Raw genomic sequence first — 26,682 nt, 5'->3', positions numbered from 1 at the left:
TTGATTGTCAGATTGATAAAGAAGTGATTCGTTTTTGCGAACTCATAAGCATCCACGGAAGGGATGGTACATTCGCTTGAGGACTTCCCTTCCTTCTTCCTCAAGCCCTGCCATTTCCCTCCTCTTTTTCTGTGGTGAGGGCAGCGGTTTGCCCGACCCTTCCCCTACCATACTTGGGTTTTACCGGACATTCCCGGAGGAAATGACCCTTTTTCCCACAATAGAGACACAATCCTTGCTTGCGGCGATGATCTCTTTCGCTAAGCGTTAAGGAAGCTCTTACCGCTCCTATTTCCATCGGTTTGGGTTAAGTAGTTGTCTTTTCTGAAAAGGAGGCCCGATCACCATAAGCGGTGCCTTTCTCTTTCTTCTTGTGTTCTCCTCGACGTTCTCTCAGTCGATGGTCCAGCCGGAGTGTGAGGTCAATAGGGGCGGTACATGTACGGGGCTGAGGATCGATTTGGGCTAACACGTCCTTTAGCTCCTCTGCGAGCCCCTGATAGAATATAGCCGATTGCTTTGATTCCGGCCAGTCGGTTTCGGCGACTAGTCTCCGGAAGCTATTCAAATAGCTAACCAAATCGGATGATCCTTGGCGAAGTTCCAACAGGTCCCTCTCTGCTGAGAACTTTTCGGCCCTTCGATCGAATGTCTTTTCGAAGCTTTCACGGAACTCGTCCCAATCGTACAGCTTCGGGACATTTCTTCACACTATGGGGACCGCCCATTGTGCAGCCTCTCCACCCAGGTACGAGATCAAAAATGCCACTCTTGCTTGATTGGTATTGAACATCTTTGGCTTGCAATTAAAGTGAAGGAGGACTTGTATAAGGAACACCTGCACTTTCTTAATATCTCCATAAAATCTCTCTGGGGGTGCTAACTGGATTTGTGCTGGCATCTCTACCACTACCGACGGTGGGTGTGGAGAACCTCCAACATCGAAGGGGTTTCTCTGAAGCCTATCCACTCGGGACTGGAGGGATGCTGTCTCCTGACGTAACGTGGCCAGTTCTGCTTGGACCAGCGATAAGGCTGCGACTACGTCCTCTAAGGTGGCCATGCCTAACTCAACACAACCAAGAGGAGACCGATTTGTGGGCCGATTATTCTGTCGTACTCTCCGGTTCTGGGTCCTCGGGGCTGTGTTGATGCTCAATGGGGGCCCACCTCTGAATCGACCCAAGTCTGAACTATGTAAACATACACAGACTTTTGGGGCAATTGAGCGGGGGAAGGAAAGGGTGGGGACTGCGGGGAGGGAGACCTGTGTGGAAAACAAGGAAACACCATGAGAATTGGACTATAACCCTTTCCTCTCTTACTCTATTTCCTGACCCCCTCCACCTTCCTTTCCTACCTGTAAAGAAAAAGAACGCTGTCTCATCACACTTCTGAGGAGAGGAGAGGAAATCGCTTACAGAGCGTGGCTCTGATGCCTTGCCCAGTGTGGTTATACTTGGCTTCATTCTCTTTTCTCTTTTCCTCCTGTGTGGGTACCAAGAGAGAAACACAACACAAACAAAAAAAGGAAGGCGAGGCAGACACTGAGGACAAACACGAGAACAGATAATTGTGTCAGGTGAGAGTATGGCTGATGCGGGCTCAGAGAAGTAAATCGTTAGGTATCACTTTCCTTCTCAGTATAGCGCACCTCAGATCCTATAATGCCATGCGGTTCCCTGCAATCCAGGCACTCTGCCATATTCGTATGATACATGCTAATGTACATCCATACTCATGTAATGCCCAGAATTTGTCTTGTTCTATGCCTCCGTATCCATACACAACGGATTATAATACAGTCTCGTGATGCCTGCAGAGTTATGTTCTCACTCACACATTCTCACAGTGTGGCGGTCAATAAATAAATCGCGGGCACGTATTTTCACCCCGCATGAAACCGGGTATGGTTTCGCCAACGGGGTCAAAAGCAGCCCAAGTGCCTCTAAGTGCGCCTACGCTCCCCTGCAATGTGACCTCACTATACGCGGTCACCTCCAACAGGGGAGTCACTGAGAACCGGGATTAGTCTCCCGCTTGTCATCAGACAGAAGTCAAACGTTGTGTCCTTAGACACTCTTACCGCACTTGGAGCGGAGGAACGAAGCTTCCTGCTTCTTCTGTGGATTAGGTCGAATAATCGGCAGCGCGGTCCGGAGCGCAGGGTTTTCTGGAAGGTTACACATAGTCTGTGGGTTGCAATATCTTAAATCATATATTTACAAGCTTTTGAGAACTGCAACAAAAAACATATGGACCTAATTAGGGGTACTGGTAGTAACAATCATAAATCTAGCAGTCTATTTATATTACACATCAGCCCTGTGAATGTTTCTAGTAATCACCAGTGGCACAGGGAAAACCTTAGAGGCCCCCTGCAATGTATGATGAGGAGCTTCTACCTCACCAACATTCCATCTTGTTCCCCCTTCCACCCACCCCGCCTTCACAAGGCTTCTCATGGGCAGGCTTCACCAGGAGAATCAAGCGTTCGAGACTCAGAACTCACATGCAGCCTAGGTGAACAGTTGCTAACTCATCCTGGATATCTTTTTACATCTCACTTCTAAACCACTGGGACTTACTTCCAGTACTCTGCTTATTAAGCACACCTCCTACTGCAGGTGTCCCAGCATAGCAAAAGTATACATATCTGATGGATGCTGTTATACCCACTATGAAGGGCAGCACCTTAGAATAGAATGCATGTACAAGCTGTCTGTGTCTTTCGTTGGCCACAACAGATGGCCTTGGCATTCATGACTCTGACTTGTATGTTGGGTCCCTGATCTGTGCTCTAAACCCACCCTCTATGATTATTTGTTTCAGTCTTACTTTCATTAACAATGGAATGTGATAAAAATGTCAATAGCAATTGTTTAAGAATTTTTAACCTTGGTGTTAGACCCACTAACTCAGCAAATGCATCTTATAGCTCTGATGCAGCACTCTTTGGTGCTGCCTGATTTTGATGCCCTTCGGTGGCTACACCCAAACATGAATATCAATGTCAACAAATGTACAGTAGTAAATCACTAAAAGATGGGAGAACCTGAGAACATCAATGTTGCCCGGAAATTGGACCAAAGTCCCTGAGACTTAAAATGCAGTCTTGAGTTCCTGGCCATGCTTATAGTCTTCCATGTCTTCAAAGCTGGTCTGTATCTAAGCAATTGTCCTTGTTCTTTCATGAAGCCTCAGACACTGATGGGCATTTACACCTTTTTAAGAACGAACTGAAGCTCTCTTTATGAAGGTGGTGGACGTGGATAATATCTCTCCAAAATGAAGTGTATCAAGGAGTTGGATTCATAACAATTTAGTCCTGACCTTCTCATAGATTTAAATGCTGCAATTACATATGCCTCCATAAAAAGCAAATTGTTAAGTTGTGCTACACTTTAAAAAACCTCCAAGTTTATCTAAAGGCCCACAAATGGCAGTGAAAATTGCTAATACTATATTCTGATCATTTTCCTTTCACATAAGTGCATAATTTTGCTGGTGTCAGAGAATATGTGCACATTATATCACCTTAGGAGGTGCCAAATGCTGTTACAAGAGGCTGTGCCAACTTCTTCTTTCTTTTCACTCTGCTCATCTCCACTGGTTGTTTAAATACTGCGCCTGAATTGCACCAAATGAGTGAACAGAGCCTGCAAGCCTGACCTCCTCCAGCAGTGTTCCAATGGCTTTCTCTTCCAGAAACAAAATAAAAAATGGGGCATCTAGGGCATTTAACAGCACAATTTCACACACATTTCCAAAAAGGAACACCACGAAGCACTCATGTCAACCACAACTGACCACCTCCAAAGGCATTGGCTGTTCACATAGCAGTTTTCCTAGAAAATGTCTTAAAGCCATAGGTGATAGAGAGACTTCAGTAAATGCAATTTCAAATGGCCTACCATTTTTATGTAGCACCATTCTTCACTTTCTCAATTCACACATATGTTATGACCCTCCTTGGAAGGGGCAAGGTGAAAAAAATCAATAATTCCACAAGCCTAGGGCCTTTACAAAAGGGCTACATGTTTTAGATTTGTTTTATTGCTCAGGTTACAGAGACTTACAGGTTGTACAAAGTCCTATGCTCAACAGTGAGTATTACTCCAGTATCACTTTTATAAGGTTATATATTTGGAAATTCAATAATGTTGTCCCCAAACTTCAGACTTTCAGCTTACAAAAACAACCTCAATTCTCAATAACAAAGGGTGATCATATTCATGAAAAAGAAAATATTTTTTCTGGAAAATCAACTTTTGATTTTTAGTACACCATATTCGGTGTCCAAAAATAAATTTGTTCATCAAGAGTTCACATGTGCTACCACTACACATGGGTGCATTCTGACCTGCACACACATCTATCACCATCTGTGCAATGAGTGCTCATAATACACCATGAATAACCACTATTATGTTAGGGCCAGTGCAGTTCCAACGTGACATAGATGAATAGAGTATATCATGAATTACCACCATTATACCAGACCAGTAATAACACTGTAGGAAATACCATTACATTGTTAGTGCCAATGACATGCCAATATGTGCTGCCCTTATGCCATGACCAGTTGTGACCAGAGGTAGGCATCAACAAGTCACAAATTCTCCCAATATGCCATTAATTGCACCACTTATGTCAGAGCAAGCAAAACACTATGGGGCCGATTATGATCTCGGTTGAAGTCTTTCTGACCGAGATCGGCGGTTTCAGTTCTGGCCAGCTGATTACAAGACAGCCGGTCGGAATTTAAACTGGCCGGTCATTCCGGCTGGATTTCGACTGGCTCAAGGAGCCCGTGGGCCATTTGGAAGCTGGCCCGTAATACATATGGATGGCGTTTTACGCCGTCCGAATTACGATGCACGGATACCGACAGGATTTTCATGCCGGGCTTTCCAACATGGAAAACCTGTCAGAAAGCGTGTTTGTGGGCCCCTAGCAGAGCACCCTTCTGTTTGCGGCCTCTGGTTGGGGACCGAGGGGACATTGATCCCTTCACCTTGTGGCAGGCACCTTGAGGTGCCTGGCATGGGGTGCAGGGATTAACACAACCTCCAATTTCCCTATGGGAGCTTGTGCCACGGTCGGTTTATGGCCGTAAAACATGCTCCCATAGGGAAATGTGAGAATGCAACCGCACCATGTGCAGTCGCATCGCAATTAGTCCCGTGCTCGCGACAGTGTCAACATCGTAATCGCAATAGGCCCCTGTGTGTTTTCTTCATATCATGGATGCCCAAAATATGCCAAGAGTTAATACAATTCTCCCAGGATCAGCACAATGCAGTAGATGTACATCAACATGCCAAAGATACCCAAAATGAGGCAAGAATTACCATAATTATTCCATTGCCAGCGTTATCCACAGTGTTGGTGTGTCAAAATGCCATAGTACCCCACTAAGCAAGGAAACACCACTGTTATGCCAGGACCAGCATTGTACCAGGAGTGAGAACTATCATGCATGGATGCTGAATTATGCCCAGCATAATTCCAACGTTAAGCACAGATCATGCTATGAATTCCCATAATCTTCCAAGAAATATCATCAGTATGAAATGGCAAACACTACACCAGGTGTGTCATCATCATGTCATAGATGCCAACAATATGCTAAGAATTAACACCATTATACTAAATCCATCATAACAAGAGAAATGGGCACCGGCATGCCATAGATGCCCACAATATGTCAAAATGTAGTGCATATCATGGCCATAAAACATGCACATTTAGTTGCAAAAGGGAAAAACAGGGAGACTCAAAGGGTTTGAGAGAGATGCAAGGAGCATTCTGTATTTAGAACATGTATGGACAAAGAAACAGTATCAGCACTGTTTACATTGAAATTGTTCCCCATCCTGGATTTTATCGAGATCAGGTACCTTCCTTCTCCGACTGCCTCTTCTTTACTCACTACCCGCCTGACCCTTACCTTAATCCTTTCCTTTTTTTACTTCCTTTTACTGTACAGCACAAACAAAATTGTAACCCGGTCCTGAAGATGACCTTAACTTACTACAGGTCAAAACGCCGTTGACCTCCCGGTGCAACTCTTGGCGCAACTCTTTGTTTGCAAAATTGTCAATTGTTTGTAATTAATTTCTGTAAATAACTACTCGTGAACCAAAAAGTATCTTGTGAATATTGTCACTATTGTCTGTCCTGCGCAGCTCTATGCTGTGTCACCTGTCACTTGCACCTTTCACTTTGTTTGTTCTTTAGGGTTATGCTCCCATTCAATGTAAACAGTGCTGATAATGTTTCTCTGTTCATACATGTTCTAAATATGTTATGTTATGTTATGTTATTACTTTTTGTATAGCGCACAGATGCCGCAGCAAAGTGGCGTCCTGGCGCTGAGAAGATGGTAAACATAACGGTGAGAGAATGTTGGTCATAGATGAGCTAAAGGACCTAAATAGTCGCAAACAGGAAGGTTTTCAGACATTTCCTGAAAGGAAAAAGGTTAGTAATGGAACAGAGCGAGAGGGGGAGGGTGTTCCAAAGTGAGGCGGCTAGCACCGAAAAAGAGCGTCCGCCCATTCTAGCTCTTTTGAAGCGGGGAACAATTGCCAGATTTGATCCCGCAGAGCGGAGCGCTCTGTTCGGGAGATAAGGGGATATCGTCTGGGCAAGGATGGGAGGAGTGGACAGCTTTAGAATTTTAAAAGTAAGACAAAGTGCCTTAAATTTAATCCTCTGTTCCACCGGGAGCCAGTGCAGATTTTGGATGGTTTGGCGGGCAGAACAAAAACGTGGCAAGCCAACCAGCATCCTGGCCGCCGCGTTTTGGATGCGCTGAAGGCGGAGAAACTCCGCTTTATTAAGTCCCAGTAGAAGCGAACTAGCATAGTCCAGTCTACTTAGGACCATAGCCTGAACTATGATTTGCCTGGTGGTAGGGTCAAAAAATTTGAAGATTGGTCTGAGACACTGTAGAGTGCCAAAACAGATCCCAGCCAGTCTTTTAGTGTAGGGAATGTAGGACAACTTATTGTCGAGCCACACCCCAAGATTCCTGACCTCGTCGGCAGGCACCGGAGCAGGGCCAAGCTCCGGGGGCCACCACTGGTTGCCCCAGAGGTCGGTGTTTTTTCCGAAGATAAGAACCTCGGTTTTAGAGGCATTCAGCTGCAACTTGTTGTCCGACATCCATCCCATAATTCCTCGTAAAGCGACCTGAAAGGCAGCAGCGTCCATTGCGGACTCACCATTAAGTGCCACCGCCAGCTGAGTGTCATCGGCGTAAGACACCATGGTGAGACCGTATCTCTGGGCTACCTCGGCTAGGGGTTGGACGTATAGATTAAACAAGGTTGGGCTGAGAGCCGACCCCTGAGGAACACCTTGCAAAATAGAACGGGAGGCGGAAACAAAAGGCGGTGTGGACACCTGAAAGGATCGGTCAGTAAGAAAAGACCGAAACCAGTCGAGTGCGATCTGGCCGACCCCAGCTTCCGAAAGCCGTTGGAGAAGGATGGAGTGGGAGACGGTATCAAAGGCAGCGCTGAGGTCTAACAGGATCAGCGCTACCGTTTGGTCTCTGTCAAGCAGCTTTCTGATTTGTTCCACTACCGCAAGGAGAGCGGTCTCAGTGCTGTGATGTGCTCGAAGCCCGTTTTGAGAGGGGCGAGGATGTTAGCTTCCAACAGATGGGAAGACAGAACGTAGTTGGCATGAGATTCCGCTAGTTTGGAAATCCAGGGGAGGAGGGAGATGGGACGGTAACTCTCGGGAAGAGAGGGGTCCAGGGAAGGTTTTTTCAAAATGGGCACGACGGTTGCTTGTTTCCATTTGACTGGAACCCTTCCTGTTTCAAAGGATAAATTAATAAGATCAAGGATCACCGGAAAACAGCACTCTTCGAGCTCTTGAAATTGTGTTGGGCGCAAAGGGTCGGTAGGGGAACCTGATCTAACTTTCCTAGTTAATTCTTTAAACTCCTCTGGATTAGGGCCACGGATAGAAAGAAGTTGTGGGGTGGTGTTGAGCTTGATACTAGAAGGACATAGCGCCCGAGATTCTTGGGGAAAGGATCTATAGATTGCCTCTACTTTTTCTACAAAAAAAGTGGCTATTTTTTCGCATTGAGTCAATGTAGCTTTAACAGGAGTAGCAATCTGTTTACTAGTTAGCTCCTTACAGATTTGAAAAATTATCTTAGTCGGATTTTGGCTATTTTTAATTTCCATCGCATAATAGGTGGCTCTAGCCTTGCAGATAGCCTGATGGTAGTGCCTCGTACAAGATCTGTAAGCTTTTTTGAGCTCAACGTCATACCTTTTGCGCCAGGCACGCTCCGCTTTTTTACAGGCGGATTTGAGAGTTCTGAGCGAGTCCGTATACCAAGGACTCGAAGGACTAGATCTAATTTTAGTCCACCTGGCAGGTATGAAGGAGTCAAGAGCTGACGTAAGCCACTCACAAAAGCTATCATAGCTACAAGTGATTTCTGTAGAGAGGGGAGCGCGGTGTGTCAAGAGAAACTGCTGAAATTCCTCTAATTGAAGCTTCTTCCAAGGGCGTTTAAAAACGCTTAGAGAAAGTGGTTCAAACACAGGGGACGATAAAGTAATATGACCTTGTACTAAGAAATGGTCTGTCCAGGCCATGGGTGTGGGAGCGCTAAGTAGAACATTCGGAATGTTCGTAAGAAAGGGGTCGAGTATATGTCCTCCGCTATGAGTCCCTTGGTCGACCAGCTGGACAATTTTAAGGGCCTCCAGATTGGCCAATAAGGTACCAACTGAGCTGGTGAGTGGTTGATCCATGTGAAGGTTGAGGTCACCAATAATTGTAAAATTGGCTGTCTTCAGAGCTAGAGACGCCACAACCTCAGGAAGACTAAGGCGAAAAATTCCATCAGGACCAGGAGGTCTGTAAATAAGTAGTCCAGACAGCGTAAAGTGAGGGGATAGGGTAATACTGAATTGCGCGCTTTCACAAGCTGCCACTGAACTTTTCTGCCAGACACACGGGTAACAAGATTTTACAGCGGCTGCTATGCCACCTCCTCTGGAATTTCGATGTAGGGTATACATGGTATGCCCTCTGGGTAAAGCTAGATTAATAGACACCATAGCCTGGTCATGTAACCATGTCTCCGTAAGGAAGAAGACGTCTGGTTGTTCGTCCTCTATCAAAGTAAAGACTTCCATAAAATGGCAGACGAGCGATCTGACATTTAGGTGAAATACCTTAAGAGAGGAACGACTCGTGCCATCGGTCACCACTGTTCTCGGCCTAGACGCGCAAAGATTACGCGACAGAGATTTTATAGGCTTAGGGGTGGAAAGGGCAAATGAACAGCTAGGACATTGATAGGGACCGCATAGAGGGTCCACAACATGATGGTGATGACATACCACTCGCTGTCGAAGTTGGTGTATTTCCGTGATGGTGGGCATCCTGAGTCGTCCAGAGTATCCTGCCCTAGCCCTGCCTTAGCGCTGACGGGCGCAGACGGGCGCAGACGGGCGCAGACGGGCGCAGACGGGCAGGACTCTGGCGAGACTCAGGCGCAGTGAGGGTGCTCCCGCTGCGCGTCACCGCTGCGCGACCAGCAGTGGGCTAAAATAGACTCTTCCGGGCGAGGTCTCGCGGTAATACGCAAGAGTTCCCAAGCCCAATCCAAGATGGCGCTCCGATTCACCCCAGGTACCCGTGATCCCGGACCCGCCAAAGGCGGTGCAGATGGTCCCCAGGAGGGGTATTACAGTGCAAGAGGTAGGCCGGGGGGGGCGCTTAAAATTTAAAAGTTATAGTAAAAGCAGGGTCACAATCAAAATTAAGCACAAAGAAAATACAAAACAGGAAGGTTAAAATCCTATAGCAGGCTAAACAGAGCGCTGAGCGCTAAGAAGTCCGTATGGTCACCTTCTCCAGGCTGACCCACTGACTCGTACTGCCTAAAATAGACTCTTCCGGGCGAGGTCTCGCGGTAATACGCGAGAGTTCCCACGCCCAATCCAAGATGGCGCTCCGATTCACCCCAGGTACCCGTGATCCTGGACCCGCCAAAGGCGGTGCAGATGGTCCCCAGGAGGGGTATTACAGTGCAAGAGGTAGGCCGGGGGGGGGGCGCTTAAAGTTTAAAAGTTATAGTAAAAGCAGGGTCACAATCAAAATTAAGCACAAAGAAAATACAAAACAGGAAGGTTAAAATCCTATAGCAGGCTAAACAGCGCGCTGAGCGCTAAGAAGTCCGTATGGTCACCTTCTCCAAATACAGAATGCTCCTTGCATCTCTCTCAAACCCTTTGAGTCTCCCTGTTTTTCCTTTTTGAAACTATATGTGCATGCTTTATTAACAGGCTGTCAAATATTACCTGTTGAAACCTTGTTTTTGTTACATACATTCATCACCCTGGTCTCAATTGGTTATACGGGTGATCTCCTGTTGTCTGATTCCATTATATCAGGGCCAGCGTTGACCCAGTGGTGTGCACCATCATGGCAATGATGCTCTGATATCCCGCAAATGATCATCATCATTCCAGGAACAAACTTTTACCAGGCATGGGCAGTAGGCACATTATCCTCCCACAAGTGCATGCATTCTTGCACATATTAAACCATCAGCATTTAAGATGGTTCAGGCAGCTAATGCTCACCTTGCATATCTGCAAGAATCTGAAGGTTATAATTTCAAATCCTGGCAAGGCAGACTGAAAGCTTCATCCTTCTAAGGTCAGTAAACTGACTACCATTAAATTGAGCACCATTTAACTTAGCAATTGTAACAACTGTTTTTTGTACTGCTTACAAACAATTGATCAGTGTATATATGAAGTGCTATATAAACAACAATTCATTATTCAAGACATTTCTTGATATTTCTTTTGCAACCTTATCCCAAAAACATTGTACAACTTTTTGTAGCGGCCACAAAGGGAAAATCAGCCGGTTTGCAACCGCTAAAAAGCGTTGAGGTATGTACAAACCCTATTTTACGAGTGAGTGACTCGCAAAATAGGGTTTGAGAATCACTATTAGGAAGGGGCATTCCAGGAGCGTCCCATCTTGATAGCGAGTCGCACTGGTATGTAAACACTCGCAGTTTACCACCTACTTCAAGTAGGACGTAAGCTACTCGCAAACGAGAAGGGTTCCCCAGGGGACCCCTTCTCCTTTGTGAATGGTTGCAAAAAGTATTTTTTAGGAACAGGCAGTTGTCCCATGCTCCATTGACTGGCCTTAAAAAATGAAAAGAAAACTTTTCATTTTTGTTTTTATTACATCCTGTTTATTTTAAGGAGAACGGGCTGTATTTGAAGAAAAAAAGTTGCCCGTTTAAAAAAAAGCAAGCACAGAGATGGGGGTCTGCTGTCCCCAGCAGGCCACCATCCCTGTGTTTTTTTGAGGTCATTCCCAATGGTTCGTAATTTGCGATTTGACTCCTAAATATTAATGAGGCAGGTCACTTGCAACCCATTTGAGAATCACAAACAGTGTCTCAGAAACTGTTGTACATTGCAAGTTGCAAATTGCGAGTCGCAAAACTTCGCAAGTTGTGACTCGCAAAATGGAATGGTCGTACATCTGACCCATTGTTACTTTAGACCCTAACCCTCTGGCCAAAGTTGAGGCTCAGTGCCAACTTACCAGCTGGAACCAGGGAATTTGTTGGTCTGTAACCCACGAACGTCCTTTGGAACACATAAGGATGTTGCATTCGATGCAACAAATAGCCCTGTCAGACTTACTGCACTAATTGTTTGCTGGTGATTTCCAAACTTCTTTCACCCTGAATGGACACATGCAAGAATCCATACTATATATTTATAGGACGTTATAAAAATCAGTGTCCTAATCTAGTGCATATGTTTATAGAAGTAACTATAAAAACAAAAATATCATGGCAAAAAAGAAATACCTAAATAAACTATTAAAAAGAGTCTAAACATTGAGCTGATATTTCAAACATTAATTTCATTTTACGAGGGAAATAAAGGACGCACACCCACTCTTCCTACCCCTAGCTAACCTGTTTTAGCACTTCTGGGTGTCTAGGATGGCCTCTATCCCACAAACCTAAACCGAACCCCACTTTTGTTCTTTTGTACTTCAAGAAGGTCTTTTTATGTCTCCATTACAGCATTCCCTGGCAAACTGATGAGGCCAGCCCTGCTACAAGATGCCAGTGGCCTTCACCGAGGATGCTGGCAGCACGGCTTGCACAGTCCCCCAGGGAGTTGAAGATTCATATCTGCCTAATGCATGTCTGTACCAAGCTTGAATACACTGCCTGGTTATTTTATATAGTGAAGGCCCTCTTCAAGGATGATGTAAAATGCAAGAATTAACATATTACTTGTGCTGCACCTTCACTGAATTCCATCACACACTATAAACTATGCAAATACATTTATGAATAATGGTTGTGCTATCAAACTATTATAGAGCAAATGTTATATGTAGCACATGTGCAATCAGACACTAGATGCAACACACGGTTATAAATGAAAATGTGGACTCAAATTTATATATGAAATCCAATGGGGGTACAAAAGCAGGACATGTCAAATTCTTACCGACACTCTGGTCTGGCTGCTCACCCATCTCATCTGTCTTGCCTCCCTTCCTGCCTGCCGTACTCTGTGCCATTACTGCAAGCACTGAACCCCTAACCTTCTTCACACCCCATTGCAGGTCTATGCATCACACTTGCGACCCATTACAAGTCGGGCAGTAATTGGAGGTGGAGATAGCCTGGCCAGAGACGCAGCTTCTGACAGGCATCTCCGCCCCTGCTGCCACCTATTATGAATTATGGGCAAGAAATCGTGAAAAACGTGCGAGACCTGGGTTGATCAGGGTTCGGTTCTGCACGTTTCCTTGCTTATATTCCGCCTACTTTTTCAGCAGTCGTAAAATGTGCACAGAAAGTATTCAACTTTTACCAGAAGCATTCCATCCACTGATATAATGTGTCATTGTGCGAGGTGGCACCCACCATGGATTATGCTCTGCTCGGCTTACAACTGGCCCCTTAATGCGACGGTGAGCTCAGAACTCGACGGAAGTCCCTCCGCTGCACACCACACGCAAGTGTAACATAGCAACTCAACACTTTTAGCGTTTGCTGGAAAATTGCGGACAATGATTTCAGGCTCACGTCTACCAGAATACTGCACATTGGTGCTCTGCACAAAACACTGTTCATGCCTGAAGGGCCAAGCATGGACCTACAGCCCATCAGAAATGCTGTGCCACTGCAGGAGTCTGGGGCCGCGCTGAACAGGCACAGCTACAACTACGGCATCTCGGAGTGACAAGGTAAATAGAGGTGGGGTAGTGAACAGCGTCCTTAATAGACAAGCTGACCCAGCGCGCGATATCTCTGTCTCCCTCCCATTTGGCTTTTTCCCTATCCCTCTACCTCTTTCGTTCACCCATATCAGCTCCCTGTCTCATGTCCCTCCCATACTCGAGCCCTCTCATCTCCCCTGCCTGTTATTTCACGCCTCCCCAGTCTCTCTTCCTCTTTCCTCCCGTTTTCTATTGGAGTATGTTAATTTTGTGTCATTTGCTTTTGTGTCACTACATGACATTTCTGAAAAAGGATGAGAAATTATGCATGACTATGAAAACTGCATTTGTGCTTCATGTTAGTGTGAAATGGAACCGTGTGTCCATTTTTAGACATGAACCTTAGGTGCTGCAAACAGCAGCATCTCGCATTCTGGACTTTTGTGCTCACGCACACGTTTTGCTATGAACAGTGCATTATTAAGCAACATCGTACAATAAAGACATTGCGGGAATTTCGCATAACAAGAGTAACAGAGAAAATTCCGAAATTGCACAAGAATACACCAGTATAACAAAACTTTCGCCCTGGACGAATTTTCTCTCCCTTTTCTATTTTAACTATCTCTTTATTTCTCTGTTTCTCTATGTCTCTCTCCCCAAGCTACCACCCCTCTCACACTCCTGTCTCTCTGTAATATTCTCTCTCTCCCTTTTCCACTTGATGTCTTTCCCCTCTCGATTGTCTGTCACACTCTCACCTTTGTTATATTGCTCACCCTTGATCACTCTCTCACACACAAACATGCGACACTCTTTCTAACTTTTTCTCTTTCAAACACTGGTCTGTCGGTGGTGTCGTAATCTCCTCTGCTCTTTTATCTTTGACTGGCCTTCTCCCCTGTTTCTCTCCTCTAGTCTCTCCCTCTTCTCCTCCGGCTCAGATCTTATACCACCTGTTGCTTAATAGTATCTCTCTTCCTTCTGTTGCTTTCTCTCTATCTCACTTTATTCTTCCACCTCTCTCTCACTCAAATAACACCCGAATCTTTATAGCCCTTCACTCTGAGTGTCTTTGTATTGTCCCGTTTCTCTTCCTCTGTTTTCCCCTCTAGTCACTCTTTCTTTCACCCCCTCACGTGCTCAGGGACAGAGAGAGTCACAGGGGCAGCTGTTCACCAGGCCTGGCATATTGCAATTATAAATCACAATTGTTACAGTTACAATCTCTCTCTCTCTCTCTGAATTTGCAAAGTGCCTAGTTGTGTACAACATATTTTTAAGCATGTGACAAAGTACATAATACAATTTTTCCATCATTATATTCTTATAGGAGAGACATTATTCAAGGAAAGCAATCACCACAGTTGCCGTAACAAAATGTGGGATTAGTAGGTACAAATCCCTGTTTTTGGGTTAAGTCTGTCTTTAAATATTTCTGGTGTGATAAGAGACAATCAAATGGATGATATGGTTTTAGTGAGGATTATCAAAAGAAGCTAGCTTTCTCCTAACAAAAGAATATTTTATTTGAGATTAATTTCTCCATTTCACCAATTTTTATACTCAACACTTAACTCGCTGCACTGCTTCGGATTCGTTAAAGAAAATGATTCCATGGCTTTTCTCTTAATTGAAACAAGGGATGGCTGGTGCATAAATCAATAAAGCCCTTGACCACAATGGCCGCTAGATAATAATTGTATTACAAGTGGGAGTGCCCTGGTGGCATGACGTAGGGGGTTGTAGGCTCAGGGTTTCCCGGAAATGAACAAGGAGAGAGAGGGGGAGGGGGGGGGGGGGTGGCTGCTGCACTGTGTCACATTCCTGCAATTCAATATACAACATATTCAACAGCACATGTATTTCTTCTTCAGGCAGAAGAAAAAGATAATTTCACTTGAGTGCCTTTAGCTTGTTTAATTCTTTCCATTGCAAATTGAAAGTCTTTAACATAGGTAATTTGATGGTATTGATTATTTATTAATTTAGCTCTTGAAGGGTATGTACGATGAATAGAAGAACTCCAACAGAGCTCATCAGAAACTGAGAATACACTGAAACTTGGAATACAAAGTAGGTAAAGACATTATTCAAACTGAATCCCTCTGAAATCATTTTCGTTTTATATGCGTTGAAAAATCTAATAACCCTACAAGTTGGAATATTTACACATATTGCTTTTAAAATCTGGGAAGATAGTCTTAATGGCGCTAATGTATTTAAAAAAAAAAAGCTAGTGATAATTTACAAGTATTTGAGAAATGCCCAGACTCAGCTAGGTGACTTAAGGAGGTCGTTGGTGAATTTTTTTTTAATGTCTACGTAACTCTGATATCTCATAGGTACACACATGGGTACACACCTAATATTTAATTGAAGACTTTGTGAACCCTCCTTGTCCTGGCTGAGGTCCCCGCATCCGCAGAAACAGAACAGGCAGGAGAGCCTACTCTTACATTGCAGCCAAGACTTGGAACGCGCTCCCCGTGAACATCAGATGCTCCCCGACCCTGTACACGTTCAGGAAGGACCTCAAGACCTGGCCCTTCGACTGACCCAGAGCTGCCCCCCCCCCCCCCCCAGCGCCTTGAGACCCTCACGGGTGAGTAGCGCGCTGTATAAGCCCCTGATTGATTGATTGAGCTAGTCTCATAGGTCATCCTTTTTTCCCTTTTGACCAATGTTATGTAGTTTCCTACTATCCTAGCAACAGGATTTGATACAATACTTCCATTTATGGGCCAAATGTAGTAGGGGGTGCACTTATAATAGTCCAAATACATTTCGAGACTTCACTGTCCTACCCCCACCTTGGTTGTCAACCTCTGGCTTATGGGGAATATCTACAGGTAATAGGAGTAGGGCATATAGACAAGCTCTGCTCTCCCCCATCCACACAATATCCAATCTTCTCAAGCACGCTAGAGGTAGAAATGATGGAGTAAAATGTTCTGTGCCATGGGATAGCCAAGTTGGAGCAAGGAAAATGGACTGACAGTGAACTTTAATGTTTTGAAACTCTTTCCAATTTTAGTAAAGTAATGATTTTGGGAGATCACTTACTGAGTGAGGGTAATATATTCTTATCAGACATATATCAGACATATATCAGACATATATCTTAAGCATCCCAAATGCAAAAATACCGGTCGCAAAGGGGCAGATTCTGAGAATCTGCCCGTTTGCGACCGGTTTTTCTTTTGATGCATGTGCCTGCATATCTTTTAGGGCTCAAAAGTATTTATGATCGTTTTTTATTGACGAGGTTTCGGCTCGACCTTTTCCACTGTCACTTGGCTCAACCGCGTGGCTCCCACAGAGGTCAGTGTCTCATGCCCTGTGGCTGCGACGGAGAGATTCCTCAGGACATGATGCACTTTTTAATGTTCTGCAGGTTTTATGATCTTCCTAGAACATTATTTATTATTCCTATCCTGAAAAAAGCTGGTTTTAGGAGGGTAAGACCAGCTTTTATCTTTTTACAAATCCTCTCTACAGACACTGTTTTGTACACTCTTATTTTTTGAGGGCTGCCCTAAGACTCAGGTAAAGTTGTGATTAATTTCTGCACTGTAATCTATGTATTTTAACTATAAACCCAGTGCAATTTGATGTATCAACAGTTGTTAACTTGTATTTTGGAACACGTTTTTAATCATGTTTGCTTGACCCTTATGGTTTTACTCATAAAACCGAATAAAGTTTGTTGATGATGATGACAGCAGATGAGAGGAGTCATTAGACCCAACCTTTTTTTTTTTGCAGTTCGATCCTATAACCACCACGGAATGAGTTATGGCCTAAGCCAGCAGATACTTTAACATTTACCTACTTGTGAATGAGGGTGTAGTAAGGCAAATGAGGAAGAAACATCAAAACATGGGTCTTCATTCCCATGATATGTACGCCCAGTATGGTAAAAGAATGTGCAGGTATATAAACAGGGCTGGATCTAGGCGGTGCAACCAGCGCCACCTAACCTGGTGCTGACTTAGGAGGGGGGGTTTGCCATGTTTGCAAATATATTATGGGTTTGAAAGCACCTGCTCTCAAAGCAATTCCAGCAATTTTCAGGCAACAATAAAAATGCTAAGATAACACCAGTGATTTATGTTCTTCCTGGCGAGAGCTCTGAGTTTTGTCCAGTGGAAGTTTTCACTCATCAAAAAGTAGCACAGAGGGTTAATATGCCTGCTGCAAAGAATGTGTGCCATGCTGATCACAAAGTGCATATAATGTAAATAGGTCAGTGGGAAACTGCTTGTGTCAGAGAGATCCTTTTGTTAATTGCAGTTTGGAAGTTCAAATCCTAATATAGAACAGTGAGCGATTAACTGTCATCAAGGAGCTGCATGCAAATAGCAAGGTACTGATTAGAGCATTATGATTTCCCTACCAGTCTTTCATTATCCTAATGTTGCTAAAAGGGTTAATTTGGGTAGAAATCAATTCTTATTGATAAAAAAAAAAACATGGTATTACATTTTAAATTCTGAGTTTGTGCTTCTCCAGACCAGGCACTCTTAAACTATACTACGTATCAGTATAGATGACATGTCACTCTACCCCTTGTAGTCCTCTGTCGTGTGAAACATTTCCTATACACTGATTTACACATGTATGATTGATTGTCTCTGTGTAATGTGTGTGTGATGTAAAGTGCTCTGATACCCTACAATGTTATGAGTGGCGCTATAAAACTAATTAAATGCATCTGCGCAAGTATGTTTATGGAGACTTGAGAGACACTGTTAAAGGGTGGTAATGAGGGAATCCGTGGTGGAGGTGGTCATTGGAGGGGGTGCCAACAAATATTGTCGCACCGGGCGCCACCAGCTCTAAAGCCGACCCTGTATTTAAAGGACTGTGTAAAATGCAGTAGCGGTGAGCACAAGAAGTATTTTCCAGAGGGCATCTTTGATATCGAGCACCTGAATCTCCTCAAGAAATGATTGAACAATCCAAAGTATAAATCCAGTGCAGAACAATAGGCAGCCCTCTAAATTGGTATGAAGAATAAATTAAACTAAAGGAGGAATCTCAGATGCAGGGACTGAAAGCCACCCACTCACGTTAAGCGCCCAGCTAAATTCCGTGAGAAGGGAGATCCAGATGCCCAGATATTTGAAGGACAACCGGCGGAGGGGGATAGTGTCCTGCCAGTCGAAACATTCCCGGGAGGGGTGCAGAGGCACAAGGACCGATTTTCGCGAGTTTAAGTAGAGGCCAGATGCGTGGCCAAAGCGGCCCGAGATGTGCAGTGCGCGCGGTCCCGAGCGCGCCGGATCACCAAGGTACAACAGGACGTCGTCCGCGTAGAGGGCAATTTTGTCCGCCTCCAGGCCCGGCCAGTTCCAGCCCGGAAGGAAAGGGTCCGTTCTGATCAGGGCAGCAAGGGGTTCCATCGCAAGCGCGAAGAGAAGGGGAGATAGTGGGCACCCCTGCCGCGTCCCCCGGCCGATCCGGAATGGCCCCGACAGCGCCCCGTTAACCAATACTGTGGTGCGGGGGCGCGCGTAAAGGACCCGCACCATTCCCACGAACTTGGGGCCGAAACCCATGTGGGTCAGGACGTCGAACAAGTACGCCCACCCAACCGAGTCGAACGCTTTTTCGAAATCGGCGAGCAGGAGAGTGAGATAAGGAGGCAGGCGATGGCGGTGAGCCAAGGCCATGTGAAGGTGACGGAGGCAGTGACGAGTGCCCCGGTTGGGCATAAAACCGCATTAGTCCAGGTGGACCAAACACGACAAAAAGGGCCGGAGCCGCTGGGCCAGGACTGCCGCATAAAGCTTGATATCAGTATTAATAAGAGAGATCGGTCGGTAGGCCGATCTATCACTGGGTGGCGGCGTAGATTTGGGCAGGACCACAATCGTGGCTATGTCGGCTTCCGGAGGGAAGGAGCCTTTCTCGACCGCCTCCACAAAGAGATCCCACAGCCGCGGGACCAGGTGATCTTTATAGGTGGCGTAAAATTCCTGGGGGAAGCCATCCGGTCCCGGGGTCTTCCCCGCGGACGTACGCCCTATCGCATCCCCGATCTCTTCAGGAGAAATGGGCACCTCCAGACCCTCCCAGTCTCCTGGCCTAAGCTGGTTAAGTCGTAAGTTACTGGAGGCGAGCAGAGAGGCCAGGGAAAGGTCCGGTGCTCGGGCCCGATACAGCTGCGAGTAGTACTGGGCGAAAGCTTCCGCTATCGCCACGGAGGAGGATTGGAGAACGCCATCGGAGTCGGCAACCGCCGGGATGATGCGCGACGCCCTGGGGTAAGTGGCCAGCCGATGCAGCAGCGCACCATTCTTATCGCCCCACCCGTACACCCTCGCCAGCGAGGATTGCCAGAGGAGCTTGGCCGCGTCAATCGACCGTTGGCGAATCTCATCACGCAGAAGTCGCAGTTGTCGAGTCCCGGCCGGATCCCCGGACCCGGAAAGAGATTGCTCCAGTCGCAGCACTCGGGCCTCACAGGCGGTTAGCTGCTGCAGTTGCGTCTGGCGGTGCCGTACCACGTGCGCCTTGGCAGCCCCCCTAATGGTTGCCTTACAGGCCTCCCACAGGGTGCCCGCCGAGGAGACCGAACCTTCATTGTCACCATAATAGTGCGTCAGCGCGGACCCCACCTCCTTACGGAGCAGCTTGTCCTGGAGGAACCAAGCGTTAAAGCGCCACATCTGGTGGGCCACGCGGGGTGGGGGGCCCAGACCCAGGAGGACCGGAGAGTGATCAGATATCCCTCTGGGGAGGATGCGGATGTCCTGGATGCCTACACAATCGGCGGGGGGGACGAAGATCGCGTCAATGCGTGCATGAGTGTGGTGGGCGGCCGAAGTATGAGTGTATTGACGCGTGTGCGGGTGCCAAATCCGCCACGCGTCGCACAAGCCCTGAGTCTCCGCCCAGCCCGCCAGCTGCTTCGCCCGTGTGATGCGGGAGTCTGAAATCGGTCCCAAGGAGTCGAGCTGCGGGGCCGAGACTGCGTTGAAATCCCCCCCAATAACAATAGTGCCCGGCGGGAGAGTTGCCAGCAGAGATGCGACATGGGATAAAGCCTGAGACAGCCCGGAGGGCGGCGCGTAGAGCGACAGGAAGCTGATCGGCCGACCCTCAAGCGTGCCGCAAACGGCAATCCCCATTCCGTGGGGGTCGTGGATCACCCGGGTAAAAACAAGAGGGAGGGAGCGGCGCAGCAGGACGGCAACCCCCCGCGATCCGCGCGAGAACCCAGAATGCCACACCCGGTCATACCCATAGCGCGCCAGAAAGGGACATTTCTCGCCAAGCAGGTGGGTTTCTTGAAGCATGAGCACATCAACCTCTGCGCGCTGGGCATATTTAAGGACGGCAGTGCGCTTGAGGCTATCCAACAGGCCGTTCACGTTCCAGGACAGGATGCGCAGCTGGGCCTTGGGAGCTAGGTCATCCATGACAGCGGTGGGAGCGGGTCACGCTGGGAGCGAAGCGGCCAGGGGACTCTGGGAAAACACCCAATGGCGTGGGTGCGCAAGGAAGGAACAAGGTGCATGCGGGCCCCAGAGGGACGACGGATCTCGCGCTAGGGGAAGCCAGCGGACGGCGGCGGAAAGCGAGCGACGGCGGAGTGCGTGTCAGTGTTAGCATGGAGTATCGCGGTGACACTTGTGGTGTGGTGCTGCATGAGAGGCCCATTGGAAAACAAACACAAACCAAACAAAACACCCTCCCAAGGAGGAACAGCCAACTAAAACCCAACCCCGACCCCCCACACCCCACCCTACACTTCGAGAAAGGAAGCATCTGTCGCCCTAACTTTAACCAACAATCACAAGGCCTCAAGCATGAGCGCTCGGGTGTAAAGAGCGTGGTGGACCCCTCCTGAAGTACGGATTCCAGTGTCCTGTCCTAGGTTTCTACGCGAAAGCGGGAGACTGCAGAGCCCCCCGCCACCGGGCAAGGTCGCCGCCTCCCCCTCTGGATACAGAGAACAAAGAGAAAGTCATATAGTGGGGCTGCGTGAGAAGTCTGACAGGTCTATTTGCGCGTTGAGGGGGGTCGGAGACTTATCCGGCAAAGGCGACAGATGGCGCCGAGTTCCCCCAGCTGCGTGAGGTGATGTCCCAGACGAGGCAGATGAGTCTCTCGTTTTTCTTCCGGACAGGCTCGCGGACCGGGTCCTGGCCACCGCCGCGCCTCGGCGTTGCCGGGAGTGCGTGCGCTTCCCGCGCTGTGGTCGTAGGGGCCCAGCTGCATCGCGGCCCTGGAGCGCAGTATTGGGCGACACCCGTCCGGGCTGGCGCGTAGGTCGTTCCTCGGTAAGCCAGGTCCAGGCCACCCTGGGAGTGTCAAAGAACAACGACTTGCCCTGGAAGACCACGCGGTGGCGGGCCGGGAACTGGAGTTGGTACTGGAGGCCCAGGGATCGCAGCTTTTGCTTCACCTTCGTGTAGGAGCGGCGTTGCTCCTGGACCCCCCGGGTGTAGTCCGGGAAGATCATGATGGTGTGATTCTTAAAAGTCAAGGGGCCGCTCACCCGCGCCTCCCGTAGAATAGCGTCTCTGTCTCTGAAATTGAGGATCTTCAGAATAAAGGGGCGCGGGGGGGCTCCCACTGGAGGTTTGGCTGCCAGCGACCGGTGCGCCCTCTCCACCACGAACCAAGTGGACAAACTAGCTGCCGGCATCCAGGACTTGAACCAAGCGTCCAGGAAGTCGTCGGCTCGGCCAGACTCAACCCCCTCCGGAAAGCCCACCAGGCGAAGGTTGTTGCGGCGGGCTCGATTTTCGGCGTCCTCTGCCCGCCGATGCAGCTCCTTGGAATGGGTCGTGAGCTCCCGGACCTGGTCTTGTAGCTGGCGGATGTCATCCTCTGCCGTCGAGATCCGGGATTCCGTTTCCGTAATGCGGGCCGTGGAGTTGCGGAGGTCTTGCCGCAGGAGTGTAACATCCGTCTTCACCTCCCCAACCATCCCCTCCAAGGATGTGCGGGTGGCATCTATGGCCTGGAGGATGATGGCCAAGTCTATGTTTGGAGCCGTCGCCGCCCCTCTGCCCGCACCCGGCGGGTCCGAGCTCGCAAATTGGTCGATCTTTGTTTGGTGGGACGTTGTTGGTGGTTTGGGGCCCTTTTCCTTGCCCATGGTGGCCCCCGGGGAGTATGTGCCGGGCTTGAGGTTTGGTATGGCGGACGGCCAGGCGGCCCTCGTCTGCCAGGTAAAAAGGCCTCTGGCGCAGGGCCTGGGACTGAGAAATCGAGGAGAGGGGAAGGGTAGAGGTACTTCTTTTCCCCAGTGAGGGAGGGCCCAGAGTCCGTCGGGCACGCCACCTCCCCGGTGCGGCCCGGGCTGGGCCTCTCTCACCTCACCGCAGGCACCTCGCTGTAGGCCGTACACGTGGTGGTCATCAGTTGGGGCGCCGCTCCCGGGTCGTCGAATCACTGTCGCCCGTCCCGGACCACAGGCCTCTCCCAATCAGTGGGTCCACTGCGCATCCACCTTCGGCCCGGGGCAGACAGCTGGACCCCCACGGGCGCAAGGGCCAGGGGGCACCCCCGTCTGTCCAACAGCAGTGCCGGGGGCCACCCTGCCTGGTCAAGATGGGCAAAGTTCGAGGGGGGGAGGGGGGCGCTCCCGCCGGCAACACCTCCCGGCCAGTGGCACAGGACAAGAATGGTCTCCAGCGGCCGTTAGGCCCGTTGCGGCATCTCCCACAGGCCGCCGCTGGTTGCGCCCGGGAAGCGCCGCAGCCCCGTGTGCGGCGTCCGCCCTCAGGGTCCGGTGGGACGTCCCCGCCTCGGGGATCGCCCAGACAAGAGTTCCCCCGTCGGGTGCCCAGAATAGGAGGATGGGGGCCAGGGGGAGCCGGCTGGCATGGATCCGCAGCTGGCAGCGTAGGCGGAGAGGGGGCGCCAGCGACGGCAGAGCCGGATCAGGCCACTCGTTCATGCCTGCACCGCTCGGGCCGATCCGCCCGTAGGACAGGGCCTCCCCGCTACAGTTCTGGGGCTTCCACCCCCTGGCAGCTCTGGGGGGCGCTCACCAGCCGCCGCCCCCCCAACTCACTTGAGGTCCGTTAAGGGCGCGGGCTCCCCTCCGCAGACCTCCGTGATGGATGGCTGGCTGCCGCCAGTCACACGGCCTTCGCACCTCAGTGTACGCCGCGGGCTCACGTAGCTCGCCGTGCCGGCCGTGGAACCGGCCGGGTGCGTCCCTCTCACTGGTGCAGCCAACGGGCCTCTTATCTCGGCTCCGGTAGCTTCAAATCGGCCAGAAATCACACCGGGGGTAGTGCAGCAGCTCCTCTCCAAGCGGTGACCACTGGATCTCACCTAGGACAGCGTTAACGGATGCAGGTCGGATGCGAGGGGTCAAGTATCAAGGAGCCTCGCATCGGTGCGGCCATCTTGGTTAGCGCCACCTAGCGCTCCCACCAATACAATGTTAATACCTTTCCCTTACAAGGTGCAATTACTGCCAGCTTCTGCACTATGTGTGAATATGCTTGAAAATGTACCTCCTCTCTACAAACACAAATAGAAGATTGGAGAGATTTAATGAGCAAAGTAATGCATTGGTTGTTGAGTCATCTCGGTAGCAGGCATGGTTTGTTTGAGGAAATTGCAATGGTTAGGAGAATGCCTTGGGTGGGCCTGAGGCCCAAAAACTGTTGGAAGACTGTGTGGAAGAAAATGTTAACAACCCTGCAACATTTAGGAGCATTCTATAAACATTTAATCAGGCTCTCGAGCGAATAAGCACCATTGGAGTCCTCCCATTAGGCTTTTTTATAGGCCTGCTGACTGTATAACAGGCAGGTTTGGAGAAGCTGGGATGGATTCCAGGGGAAAGGCACTGATGAGGTATGATAAAGAAACAAGGAATTATACCCCCCCCTTGAAGCTGTTGAAGAAATAGACTAACACCCACATTCTGAAAGGCTGACATCTTCCCCTCTCGCTGGTGACAGACCCCCTTACTCCCTGTTTCTACTTCTGCAATTAATGTATCAACCACTAGCATCAGGAATCAGCCGATGCAGACAGTGATCATCGGGGACAATATTATTGAACTAGCTTCCTGGAATATTGCAGGCAGTGCCACAAAATTAGATGATCCAGATTGGATTGAGTTTATTGGTCATCACTATATCATCTGCTGCCAGGAAACATGAGTAGCTTGCTCCTTTTTCTTGTTTTTTTCCAGATGTGTTGCGTTCTTTTTATAGTGCAGCGGAACCATCTCATTCTGGTAGCCAAAAGGGGTTTATGTATGTTAATATCTATTGCTAGCCGAATTAGTAAAATGCAATTTACTGCTTCTACATCATACTACCAGATCATGAATATCCGACTTTTTGATTTAAAAAATATAATTGTGATCAAATTGCACCACAATAACTTTGAGATTTGAGCTGACCTAATAATAATGCATGAGCTGGAACACTAACTAGAGAAGTCCATCATGGACAGAAAGTGGTTAACGTTATCTAGTTGGGAGATTTTAATTCTCCCTTGTGTATACATGCCTCAGCCAAAGTCTGTGGGGTGGCAAGTACAAATGATAAGGGGCAAATTCATTTTCCTCACCATCATTATGGTGAAGCCCTTAATCACCTGATGATGTAGTATAAACTATTTCTTGCTTCAGAAGTTTGTCCAATCGGGTCTAAATTAGTGCTCTCTTTCACAGGACAGGGTGCTCATAGCACCAATGATCATATTTTATTTTCTCATGAGATTCTTCCGCGGATGATGAACATTGTATCAAATTGTTGAGTACCATAAGCTGCTCACCATTAGTCTTATTTTGAGCTTCGATCCACCCGCTTTTGAGCCAATTCGAGCTGATTTATTCTATAAAAAGAATAAAGGTGTAGTGGTTAAATGGTGTAAACTAGACTCAAATCAGTTATTTCAAGCACTGGTAAGGAGAAATGCAAGGTCCTGCAAAATTGTTTTAGATTCTGGGGGCCAACTGTCAGCAACTATTGATTCCTACTCTGCACTTTGCGAATCCTTGAAATATTTGGGGCCAGATGTACTACCATTTGATTTTGCAAGAGTCTCTAATTGTGAGTTTTTGCGACTCACAATTAGAGACAAAATCAAATATACTAATGTGTCTGGGACACATTTAGCGATTCTCAAATGGGTTGCAAATTACCTGCCTCTTGAGGCAGGTCGCAATTTGCGACACATTGGGAATGGCTGGCACTCACAGGCATGGCAGCTTGCTGGGGCCAGCAGACCACCATGTCTGTGATGCAGTGAAGCACAGCAAGTCACCTTGCTGTGCTGCACTGCGTGACAGGGAAAGAGAAGGAATGTGTCATATTTAATACAATATGGTGCATTCCTGCCTTTTCCTCGCTGCTGGTGCCCTTTTGGCAGCCTAGAATAAATGCAGGCACCCTTGCAGCATAGTGCAAGGGTGCCTGCATTGCATGCAGGATTGTTTTTGGGCAGGAAGACACACCTTCCTGCACAAAAACAATCCTCTTTTTATGTGTGCTGCAGAATGCATCACACTTAGAAAGAAGAAGTAACGAGGAGAAATAAAGATAGTTCTCCTTGTTACGCCTCACCTGAGAAGGTGTATCTTTTTGGTACATTCCCAGGTCTATCAGTTCTGGTAAATCTGGGAATGCATCAAAAACCATGGGCATTGCTTGGGAACACCCATGCAATGCCTTCCTAGGTCGGAGTAAGGTAATGCAGTGATTTCCGGTGCACTACCTTACTCCAGATATATGGAGCCAGTCAGAACCATGCAAAGTTGCCTTGCGTGGCTTCATAAATCATATGTAAGATTTTTCCGCTCTTGTACCATGGTGAATGGTGCAAGAGCGATGCAAATCAGCTCATAAATAAATAATAATTTTCTCCGTCCCCACCAGTGAAAACAACAAAGCCTGGGTACTTTGATAATCCCTAGGATATTAGAAAAAAAGACACACATTTGGCATGGGTACTTTACTCAGACAAAAAGTTATGAAGCTGTAAGCACAAACTAACCTTAACAGTTAAGGGGTTAACTAACGTGTTAAAGGCTGCCACAAAGTATTCACTCCCGGTTAAATAGCTGGAGGCAACAATTGTTCCAATATTAAAAAGGGTGATAGGAGCAACCCTCACTGTCATCCGCCCATATCTCTGTTGGACTTCACAATAAAGATCTTGGGAATGGTCCTGCTAGCCAGATTGGAAACACGGGCCAAAGAAAACACAATCCTCTCTGATGTCCAGTTTGTCTTTCATCAGGGATTATGGGCTGTGGAACCTAAATTTGTACTTAATCATACCAAATACACTAAAGCCAAGGGAGCCGCTTCATATCTGGCATTCATGGACTCGACTAGCACTTTCAATATAGTCAACTGTTCTAAGGTCTGGTCTGTTATGTCTGGCATGGGGGTCGGCAAGCCTCTGATTTCC

The sequence above is a fragment of the Triturus cristatus genome, chromosome 6, assembly GCF_964204655.1.
Source record: "Triturus cristatus chromosome 6, aTriCri1.1, whole genome shotgun sequence".
In the NCBI taxonomy this organism is placed as follows: Eukaryota; Metazoa; Chordata; class Amphibia; order Caudata; family Salamandridae; genus Triturus; species Triturus cristatus.
Note: the sequence above shows the minus strand (reverse complement) of the source record.